Source organism: Balaenoptera physalus (genome assembly GCF_965194825.1).
Source record: "Balaenoptera physalus genome assembly, chromosome: 2".
Classification (NCBI taxonomy): domain Eukaryota; kingdom Metazoa; phylum Chordata; class Mammalia; order Artiodactyla; family Balaenopteridae; genus Balaenoptera; species Balaenoptera physalus.
Window position 1 is genome coordinate 93229539 of NC_138883.1, and position 12129 is coordinate 93241667.

A 12129-nucleotide genomic window follows, 5' to 3' on the forward strand; every position below is an offset into this window, starting at 1 on the left:
TTAAGTGAAACATTCTCATTTTATTTTCAGAAAAGAGAATGTTGCCTTGTTTTCAAACCTGGGGTAATGCTTGACATGCCAAAGCTGACACAATGACCCCAGTGGGCTTTGGAATTTTAGTTTTAGTTAAAATTTTGCAGCGATTCCTGCAATTTCTGTTATGTATAGGCCTTAACCAGAGATGTGAATGTACTCCTGTATTTCTTAGATGAAAAATACCTCTGTCAAATAGGCAGCATGTTGCAGACATTATCACAGAGGCTCTAAGGAGAAGACATTTCTTACCCAAGATCATCGAGAGATTTTTCTTCACTTTTAGATTATTGTACTGCCCTTCCCTTTTACCCTCAGTCAATGCATCTGAGAGGAGTTTGTCTACCCCAGGCAATTATTTCTTTCCTCCCAGGATGAAGCTATAGGGGTGCAGCCCACCTTCTAAGGATCAGCCTGCCACCATCAATACTCCCAGGATTACTATGGGGAGGGATGAGTGTCTAGAATGTATGGGGCTGGGGCATAAATGCCCATATTATATTTCCTTTAGTATCTATACATAATGCCTTGATTTCCACTCCCCCGCCCCGCCCGTACTAACCCTGAGATTTTACTTATCTATTTATATCTCCACAATATTAGTACTTCCTGTAAGATTCAGCTTCCTGCTTTGTGCTTCTGAAGTTTCTCCAGGATTGAACACACTCAGCTGCTTAATCCACTTCTATAGAAACAACACAGTCGTCCCAGAGGACAGCTGCCATTTCACAACCACTCTTGCTTTCCTCGAAGCCACACTTCTTTCCTTTCACTAAAAATCCAATCCCCTTGGTTCTTTGTTGCCACACTGCTTCAGAAGACAAATTAGATTATGCTAAGAATATAAATACTGAAAAACAAATGTTCTGAACTGACGTTAGCTCTCCCTCTAAATGTTCACTTTGAAATGATCTGTTTGTGCCCTAAAATAAATCCTCTCTGACATTTGATTCTCATTTAATATTCACCTTGGTTGAAGCTTCTGGGTCTCCATCTCTCTCCAACCTCCCTCCCTTCAACTCTTGGTTGCTCGGCAACCTCAAACAGCTGGTTGCCCAAACAGGAAAAGTAAATGGGATTAACTCTGGAGGAAACTAATTGAAGGAAGCATTAGTATGCTCCCAATCAGAATTCTTTCAATACTAGCTGATTAAGTTGCACTTTGCTGTCCTAAGTAAGAATGCGGACTGTGGAGTGTACAGGTGGAAGAACTGTCACAGATCTAAAGACTGAATATGCACAGCAGTGGTGACAGCAGCTACTACATAATTGCATTTAACAGGCCACAGTCCTCTGTTTGTAAAAGGGCGTAAAATTATATTACAAGTCTTTTGCCCACTACTCCCCTCATTCATGTATTCATGCATGAATTCATACATTCATTCACTCACTCCCTTACTGATCCACTCAGTTAAGTATTTATTGAAAGACAGCAGGCTAGTATAGAAATTCTATGGACTCGGGGGTGAACCAGACATTGGTTTCAATCTTAGCTCCAACACTTCCTAGCTCTATGATACTGAACCAATTTTCTTAAACTTTCTAGGTCTTCATATAAACATTGGTAAAATCAAGTTATCAATACCTACTTTAAAGAAACATTGTGAGGATTAAGTAAGATAGAATACGCAAAACCACCACTACGGCGATCGTCCAGGTTAGACCTTCCATTAATTTACTTTTCCTTCCACCACGTGGCACTGGAATGTGGGAGAAAAACTGGAGGTATGTTACCTAGTTTGAGACTTGTGTCTGTATTTCAAGCATGAAGCCAAGACAAGAATGGAATTTTAGCTGTAATAATTAAGAGGAATAGACAGATACGAGACTTTTTTAATGACTAGAATGGGGTGAATGATAAATCAGTGGAAACTGTCAAAGACACCTCAATGTTTTGAGATTGGATAATCTCAGAGAACGGTGGTGTCACTGAGGAACTAGCAACTAAGGAAGGGAAGTTAGTTTGTGGAACAATTTAGGCTTAAGTACGAGGGTGGGAGCAGAGCTGACCCTGGGGTATAACAATGAAAGCCATACCTTGATTTCTACTGGCCCTGTTTCCACTGCTCTCAGACCCAGCTGGTTAGAACAGTGAAGACAGCAGAGGCAGGAAAAGAAACAGGTGTAGTCAACTGGAGTTAAAAGAACCTAGCCTGCTTATATGGGCTAGAACTCTGACATCCAAAGATTTAGCATCAGCCTTTTAAACTATTTTCAAGAGTTTTTTCTTCAGAGCAAAAATTTGACAACTACTTTCTAGACCAATTCATGTTAGTCATATACAGCCCTCAGAACTTCTGTGTGCTGGGAAAGTCCCCTCAGGATGGGGCTCCAGAATGTCTGTAGACTGGAAGAGCCCACTCAGAAACTAGGTTCTCATACTCTCTGCAGGTCAGACAAGTGGAACTGAGGAGATAAGGAACCATGAAGACTAGACTGGTCCAATCCAGAGTTCTAAAGTTCAGACAAGTCCTTTTAGGGATATGCATTTTGAAAGAAGCACAGAGCCACTATGTGGAATGGAATGATTTAGCTGTGAATAAGCCTAGCTTGGTTGTTGTCTGTTCATTATCACTCATGAAAGTGATCATAAAGACTTTACTCCTTTTTGAAAATGGTCGCCCAATGTGGTCCAAAATGTTAGTAAAAGCTAAAGAGGTAGTTCACAGTAAAAGGATCACTTTAAGTATAAAGACAGGATAGAAATGAGACTGGAAAGAAAGGCAGGAACCTGTGCAATGATTTTCCCATTTGCAAATTTGGAGATGCTTGAAGGACTTCTAAAAGAGTGATAAGGCATGCAGGAGCAGCTGCCTGGCAATTTCATTCCTCAGGATGAATGATGCTTTTTGCAATTCTTCTCTTATTTACCCTTCAAGAATGCCCTTGTTCAGTTTATCCACCTTTCATCTGAATGATAATAATATAATTATTATTATAATATAAAGAATTCCATCGGGGAGGGGATGGAGATAATACACAACATAGGTTTCAGGAAACCTGCACAGTTTTGAGGTCTGCCCTTGTGTTAGTATATCCTGCTACCTTTTTCCTTTCTTTTTCTCTTTTGCAAACATCTATATCCTTTCAACTGTTTTCTTGTAGAAAGAAAAAAAATGTGAAGTCCCCTCCAATAAAGAAAGGAACAAGATTTGTTACTCCTGTTCTTTTTTCTTCCATCAAAGACAGAGGCCATCTTTGTAATCTGTCCTTGCTAGAGATTATACATTTCCTCCACTCTGAATCAGTCACCAGAAAGGTTAAAAAAAAGGCAGAAAATAGGGATGTTTGAACTATATAGAATAAATAAATAATTCAGTGATATTAACCTCTCAACTACCTGCAAAGCATTCTTTGTAGCTCAGATGGTGAGCCGGCCTTATGAGAGAAATGGTGTTTATCATTTATTTAATACACACGGTTGCAGCCTAAGGAAGAAAAGTTTAAAAGTAATGTCAACAGGCAAAGGATCACACTTGGAGTCATCGAGCTCACCTTGCGTTTCTCCCTGAGGCAGAGCTGATGGGAATTCATTCAGGGCCATTCTATTATTCATGCAAAGAACTGTCTATCACAAACGCAATATGAAAAGGAGGTGCGCCCCATGCTAGGCATGAAATATCATCTCTAATAACTGGCAGTTTAATTTCAAGATTTCGGGACTGCTCATTTAAAAGTACCTGAAGCAAATTTCTAAAGCACAGAACGATAAAGGAAATCATTGTTGTTACACTTTAAGAAACCGTGTCCTATTTCTGCTAGAAAATACAAGAAATTGGGTTAAAAAGACGATAGGGAAAATAATGCAAAAACTGACAATAGAATGTCATGGCAGCCAGTGCCTCAGAGTAAGAACTTTTCATAACTCTGGAACACACTCACTAGGACACAGTCTTTGTAACTATCTTGGAAAACTGGTCTTATTCCTTTCTAATGCTATGGCAACTGAGGAAAAAAAAAATCCACAAAATTTACAGTAGAAACTAGAATTTATAGGAGAACCTAGAACCTAAAATAATCATTTTTTTGTCTGCTGATAGACTCATAGCATTTATGACATATATCTAGAAAAAAACCTAAAGAATCACCCATTATAATAAACTTGTGTGAGTGGTTAAGAAACTGAGACCCAGTGGTAGACATAGACCAGTACTGTAGACTCCGCATAGACAACCAGGACTGTAGACTCAGTATCCTTCCTATTATACTCTATAACTTTCTAAAATTATCTTTTAAAATAATATCATGTTAATGATAAATATTTCACTGTACAAACAATAGGTTCAAGTACATCTTCCAGCACATGCTCAAAGCCCTTCCACGTCTATGATGCTATATGCCCTGTTTAATGCATGCCTCTTGTTTTTGCATTAAAGAAGAAGGACTACTGCCTAAAATCCCTGAATCAGATACATTGTGGGGATGGGTGGTAGTTTTTGTGGCAAAAGTTAGAATTGGGGGATTTCTAAGGTCAAGGGTCTATTGCAGAACCAAAATTAGAGCAATGGGTGGAGGTGATAATAGGAAAAGAAGCCAAAGCCCACTCAGCCAAGAAAGGGAGTTAAAAATAGGAGGTCAAACAGAAACTGGGGCTAGGGACCCAGGATTTCCTGTCCCAGGGAGGCAAGTGCAAGAACAGCGGCAGATGTAATCAGGACCCTGTCTAGGGCAATGGCCTGGGGCAGATGCTGTCTGTGAATAGTTTGTATGTGCCAGCTGTGTCAGGATGGGGTGGGTGGGCTGGCTATGACTAAATACTACAAGGCTGAGACAGGCTCATACATACGGGAAGTGTTAAGTTGGTTTGCTTGATATATTTCTGGTCGAGCCCGAAATTTTCTCCAGCTGGACATTTCTCCTAGCACAGTAGGAAAGCTTAAGCAGCAACAAGAGCCTCAGCCCACCCACTACCGATGAAGCTTGGCTCTCCTCTTGGGGTCAACTAGACCCAAGGGTGCCTCTGACCATTTGCAGCAGAATGTGAAAGTCATCAAAGTAAGGGATTTTTAGGCGAAGATGAGAATATGGGAAGAATAGTAGTGGAGACTGAGTAAGAGAGGACAGATGTTAGCTATAAGTAAACTCCAAAGCCTCCAACTGAAAGTCAAAGAATGATTCAACCAATTAAGCAGTCTCTGCCTAGCGTCCACAATGCCACACAGCTGACTCCTGTGGTGTCACAGCCTCCGTGGATATTTAAATTTAGTGGTTCAGGATAGGGCATGTGCTTGAGTGAAAACACACACACACACACACACACACACACACACACACACACTTCCTCCTACTGATTTTTTTTCCGTGTGTCTGTCAAAAGACCACACTCCAGGTCCTGCTACTTTGAGGTTTAGGGTGCGTAGGAATTTAGGAAAAAGGAAGATGCGGATGAGGTAGAATATGGGGCACTGCTACTCCTCAAATGAGAGAAAAGAAACTGCTGTGGACGATTTTCCTGCAGTTTGGCCTCTGAGAAACCAGGACTAAAGACACTCTGGAGTCTAGAAATTTTAGATGCTATTATGTTGAATATCCCAGAATCACAGTGAATAAACAGAAAAGGTAAGACAGTAAGGGTTTGAAAGGAGCCAAGGACAGCGGGAAAGAGGGAGCAGAGTGGCCAGAGAAATAGCTTGAGGAGAGGGTTTGGGGTAGTGAACACGTAAGGCACAGTTCCTGCCCAACAGTGCTGCTAGGAAGAATCCACCTGGAAACAAGAAAAAACATGGTTTGAACCTTGGAACTGATTTAAGGAACAATGACATAGGAAAGACAAAGACAAGGGACCAAAACATGATTTACCTTGAAAGCTGCCAGGAAAGCACCCAGCAGAGCGTCTGACACATAATCGACTCTCAAAGTATGTTAGCATCTTTCCTTTATGTAAACTTTCCCCGAGTAACATTGAAATAAGATAGTCTCCACAGTTCAAAAAACATGTAAAAATACTACAAAACTGAATATATACATATTCTACGACCATCCCACTCCTAGGAATATATCCAACAGAAATATGTCCATACATTTACCAAAACACGTTTACAAGAGTGTAGCAGCAGTACTCATAATAGCCGGAAACAAAAACTACCAAAATGTTAATCGACAGTACAATGGATAAGTAAATTGTAGTAAAACCTAATAGAATACTGTGACTATTTGCTCTCATTGCTGTAGAGTAGTCTATTGTAAAAACAGAGGTAAATTTCACAAGCATAATGTTAAGCAAAAGAAGCCAGACACAAAAGAGTACATACTGTGTAACTCCACTTATAAGTTCAATAAACAGGTGAAAAGCATCTACACTACTAGAAGTCAATATAGCTGAAACTCCTGGTGGGGGGTAGGTACTGACAAGGTTTCTGGGGAGTTGATAATGTTCCTAACAATAACTGTTACGTCAAAATTAGCCAACGTCCTATTTTCAGGGAGAACAAATACATGCATATACACACATTCATTCTTTGTGTTTAAAGAGTAGGATACTAAGCACATTGTTATCACGTTATTTATAGTAATAAGGATAAATGTAACTCTTCCCTGTCAGGAAGTATAGTATTGTGGTGGAGAAAGGATAGCTTCTAGTGTTAAACAAGGCTGAGTTAAACCATGTTTTAACTGCTCACTAGTTCTATAATTGGGGCAAATCTCTATGTGCTTTAATTTCCTTGCTTGGAATATGAGGAGAAAAATATCTACGTCATAGGGGTGTTGTGAAATTTAAAGAAATGACAAATGATATGAACTAACAGTGACTGTAAATAATAATGTTCATTTCATTCTTCTCACTTTCTCAGGCAGCATAGCATTTTTTTTTTTTTTCTATCTTTGTGATATGGTTGCAAGTGTACTTTTCAAAGCTATTGCAGCTCTTGGTCACAGAAAATGCAGGCAACCTTTAAGCCAAATGTGACAACTTGTATCTGTAATGCATGCTTTGTTAGTGTTATTTCTTCTTACTGGACAGCCACTACCATAGTTTCTGAGGTTGGACGTCAATGGATCCTGTTAATGTTTTCTTTGCCTATTTTGTTTAGAGTTAGTTGTATTTCACATACATAGCCTGCTTCATTCTCATCCGCAATGCAAACCACAGCCCCCTTCTCCAAAGCTCTAAACTGTAGCTTCAGTGCCTGGTGGATAGAAGCCTGCTGGAAACCCTGCTCTTCTGTTAGAAGTTAGGTGCCGTTTAGGTAATCAGTGATTCCCCATCTTCAAAGACAAATCTACCTGTTGGAAAATGGAACATCTCTGAACTTCCTCACTGACGTGAATGGTCCAAAAGACAGAGGTGAGAAACCTCTGAAGTGATGGAACATCAGGTTGTGCAGAGCTGGGGAGAGAGAGGTGGAAGAGACGAGGCAGGCATTGAAGGTCACTTCTCTACTTCCCCTCCCCTCATGCTTTACATACATCTTCTAAAATCTTCACAGCAGACTCAGTCCCTCATTTCTCATCCCTTCTTCTTTTCACACATCCTACTCTCCATTCCTAATTCTCAGATTCTTTTTTTATAAATTTTTCTTAGCTTTATGTTTCTATTTCCTTTCAATCCAGATTTGGTATTATGTACTTATTGAGCTCATAAATAGAACTTATGCCCTGGAGGAACACACTGAGAAATTAAATACATTGTATTCAACTTATTTTGAAACTAATATGTCAGCAAGTGAACCAAAATTTCATTTCCTTAAATACTGGTTGATGAACCTACATTTGGGCAGGCATGAAAGCTTCTTTCAGAGCTTCCCCCTCCTCTTTTTTTAAAGGCTTTTTAAAAAGTAGCTTTACAGGCTAGTTCAGGAGGGGGGTGAGTATGGAAGTTTGATACTACAAACCTTCTCTTTTCTCTCAAATCTCAAGCTTCCCTTCTTTTGCTGAGCATCTTAAACAAGCAGGCGGATGTTTTTCCTCTTTTATTTTTTAATTGCTTATGTTGATGTGCAAGACAACATTTTCAATGAGATGCAAACGGAGTTGCCCACACAGCAATAATGGGGGCTTTGTGGGCTGCTCAGCATGTGCTATGTTTCTCTGAAGCCTTTAGGTCCATATCCCCAGCTCTACAAAGGGGTCAGTACATTTCAGCTTCCCTCCCTCCCATACCAAAGAGATGCTCTGACTGTGAGAAAAACAGCAGGTAGAATAGCCACTGACAGAAATCCCCCCTCCCCACCACTATGCATAACACTTCTTTTCCACTGACAGTCAATTATTACATTTTAAATAATCAGTTGTACTCTATGAGAATTTAATGAAATGCCGCCATGATATGGTAAACCAGAGTTGACTGGAAAAGCTGTTTCACTCAAAGATTTTTGCTTTTCAATTAGCTTTCCCTGTTAATACATCATGATAGCAACTGTGACTAGAAAAAGAAACATTCACTAATTTACACCTGAATGACATAGGAAAGGTTGCTAAGTGCTTTGGAAGTATAACAGGATTATTTTTTTATGTGGGGAATAATATACTTTCTGGGTAAGGACAGAATGCTGGTTAAAGTCTACAGAATAAACAAATACAAATTATCTATCCTGATTTAGCATTATTCTCAAGGCTAACTATTCACTTAAGTTAAGGATTTTTTTTGTCCTCTATATAACTATTAGCACTTTCAAAGGCTTTTATTCAACATGGGCAGCACAGACTACTGATACCTTCTCTACTTTCTCAGCTCCTCTTTATATAAGTTATAAGTGCCCAAACCTACGAAATCTCTATTAAAATTAAGGTTGTAAGAGAAGAGTGCAGTTGCTGTTGTCGGGGTAACAGGCTTGGGCACTGTAAGTACTGGAGACTTCTGTAGGCCTATTTTTTTTAAGGCAGAACAAAAGAGGGTTCCCACTTCAGAAGGGTTAGCTCACTCGTGAGGCGTTAAAATTGGAAATGAAAGGTGAAACTAAGGACACATATTCCCTTAGAATTATGTTGAAGATCACAGTAAATGGTGCTTCCAACAAACTAGTGAACAAACAATGGTATAAATAGGAATAAACTTAAGGACTTCCCTGGTGGCACAGTGGTTAAGAATCTGCCTGCCAATGCAGGGGACACAGGTTTGATCCCTGGTCGGGGAAGATCCCACATGCCGCAGAGCAACTAAGCCCATGCACCACAACTACCGAGCCTGCGCTCTAGAGCCCATGAGCCACAACTACTGGGCCCGTATGCCACAACTACTGAAGCCCATGTGCCTAGAGCCTGTGCTCTGCAACAAGAGAAGCCACCACTATGAGACGGCCACGCACCGCAACGAAGAGTAGCCCCCACTCACCGCAACTAGAGAAAGCCCGTGCGCAGCAACGAAGACCCAACGCAGCCATAAATAAATAAACAAATAAATAAATAAAATTTTTACAAAAAGAATAAACTTATTAGAAGGTTCCCAACCTCACAGGCGGAGTAAGAAAGGTGATGTCCTGGAAGGCTCAGGAAACGTGGGGAATTTCAGGGACTGTGAGAAAAGAGGAATTCACCCCAGTTTATAGATATCGTAGGTGAAGCCAGGTGACAAGTTCTTGGCTTGGCCTGCTATCCTTAAGATGCCTTTAAAAGTCCATTCTGAGATTCCCTATAAAAATATTCAGCAAAGCCAAGTTAAGGTCTGCATGGTAAATTACCATTCCTGCTGCACCTATGTAATCAGGCCAAATCTAATGTGACCACCTTATTTTGTGATCAAGAATAATTTTTTTGAGATTATTTTTGATCAAAAAAAAGGTGACTATAGAGAGAAGTGTTGTGTTTCAATGGAAAACTATTCATCATCTATAGCACACTCTTCTGGGTTATCAGAGTCTAGCCCTGTTCAAGGTCTTTGAGCCATTTTGTAACTCTTTATAAACTGTAGGTAACTGATAGATAGGTAAACTCTGTCTTGTCTGGTAGTGATTTAATTGGCTTCTCCTCCAACTGTAGGGAAAAAAAACCGAACAGTTTTGGTGCTTAGATATACATTGGGCTGGATTCTGTTACTTGCACAAATTAACAATCCTTATCAAATTTTCAATTCTTCTAATTTTCTTCAATAGCTGGCTACAATCCTCCAAACTAACTGTTCAGGTTTTCTTTCCCTCTTGCCTAACTTAGCAATCTCACCAACCCTAAAATATAACTGCCCAGATTTCTTACCGGGTTCTAGGCTGCCTTACAATTAGCCCTTTTACTCAAGATCTAAAGAAGTCCTACAAGCTGAAGCCAGGCAATGTGGCATAAGCCCCCAAAGACTCACCATCACAGATGATGCATGGGCCAAATTTCCTGGAAAGAAAGTCTGACTAAATACTTGGATCGCACATGCCCCTAAATAGGAATGTGGCTAACATCACCAACAGCATCCACATCTTAGCTTGAGAGCTTCAAGAAATTCAATGAGTGGGGACTTCCCTGGTGGCGCAGTGGTTAAGAATCCGCCTGCCTATGCAGGGGACATGGGTTTGAGTCCTGGTCCGGGAAGATCCCACATGCCGCAGAGCAACTAAGTTCGTGCACCACAACTACTGAGCCTGTGCTCTAGAGCCCGCGAGCCACAGTTACTGAAACCCGCACCTGGAGTCTGTGCTCTGCAATAAGATAAGCCACTGCAATGAGAAGCTCGCGCACCATAACAAAAAGCAGCCTCCTCCCACCCTGCTCACTGCAACTAGAGAAAGCCCACGCACAGCAATGAAGACCCAATGCACCCAAAAATTAATTAATTAATTTAAAAAAAAACAGCAGATTGCTCCAAAAAAAAAAAGAAACTCAATGAGCGGTGCTGTATAACCAAAAGATTGTCCTCCACTCAACTCTTAGAATCCACTGGACTGATTACCATCAAGGTTCCACTCCTGGTTCTTTAATACAACTTTTTATATTAATGCTTTTCTTTTTCATTTCCGACATTGCTTTTAAAAAATATCTGATCTCTAGGACTCTAAAACAACTGGCCTTTGCCACCAACTTTCAAAGATGGTCTAATTGATTACAGAAATGACATCAACAAGAGTCCTTGAGGGACTACTTCTTAGTCCCTTCTATGTCCCACTCAGGGTGTTTATTATCTTCTCTGAGTCATACAGTAACAAATAACATTCTTCTCCAGCATAAGTGAAGACCGACAATGCTGAACCTTACCTGAGCCCTGTGCTCCCCAAAAAACAAAGATGGCTTAAAAATCCCCCTAACCCTTTCTTTACCAGAAAATAGTTAACTGCCCAATAACCACCCTGCCCTCTCATATTCCCAGTAAGACTCATCTCTGTCTTTAATCATGACTCTCATAAGACTTTTGGGTGGGTCCCTTGTTCAACTACTTCTGTAAAACCCTAGCCTACATCCTTTCCTTTAAGATGTTCCTCATTAATGAGTGTTTTCCCTATTTTGATAGCCTGAATGGAATCATCTCCTTAATCGTTTAGTACATTTTGTCTTCCAATGCAGTTGGGTAACACACGTGCATGTATTTGTCAAAAAATCATGAAATGATACAATTTGGATTTGTATATTTCATTAAATATAAATTTTACCTCAAAAGAAAAGAAGAGTAATATAAATAAGCAATGAAACACAGTTAATGATATCAATACTTAGATTGTTTAGAGGTGAGAAGAATGGATGTCTAAAATTTACCTTGAAATATATTTTAAAAAAGAGAGATAGATTGGTCCATCCATAAAGGGATGGATTGTTAGTTTGTGATTAAGTGAATAAAATGACAGGGTAATTACTGAATCTAGGTGGTGAATTTATTACTGTTCACATCAAACTTAATGGTGAAATATTGAATTCTTCTACTCTAAGACTGGGAAGAAGGTAAGGATATCCTCTCTCACCACTTCTATTCAAATCTGTACTATAGGACTTAACACAATAAGGAAAGAAAAGAAATAAAAGACATAAACTGTAAAGAAGAAAATAAAACTGTTTCAATTTTCAAAGGGTAGGACTGATTATGTAGAAAATTCTAAAGAATCTACACAGCAATTACTAGCACTAGTAAGTGAACTCACCCAGGTCATAGGATAAAAGGTCAATATATGAATATTAATTATATTTTATATACCATCAGCACAAATAACTAGAAAATAAAAGTTTAAAATAGTATTTAAAACAGTAACA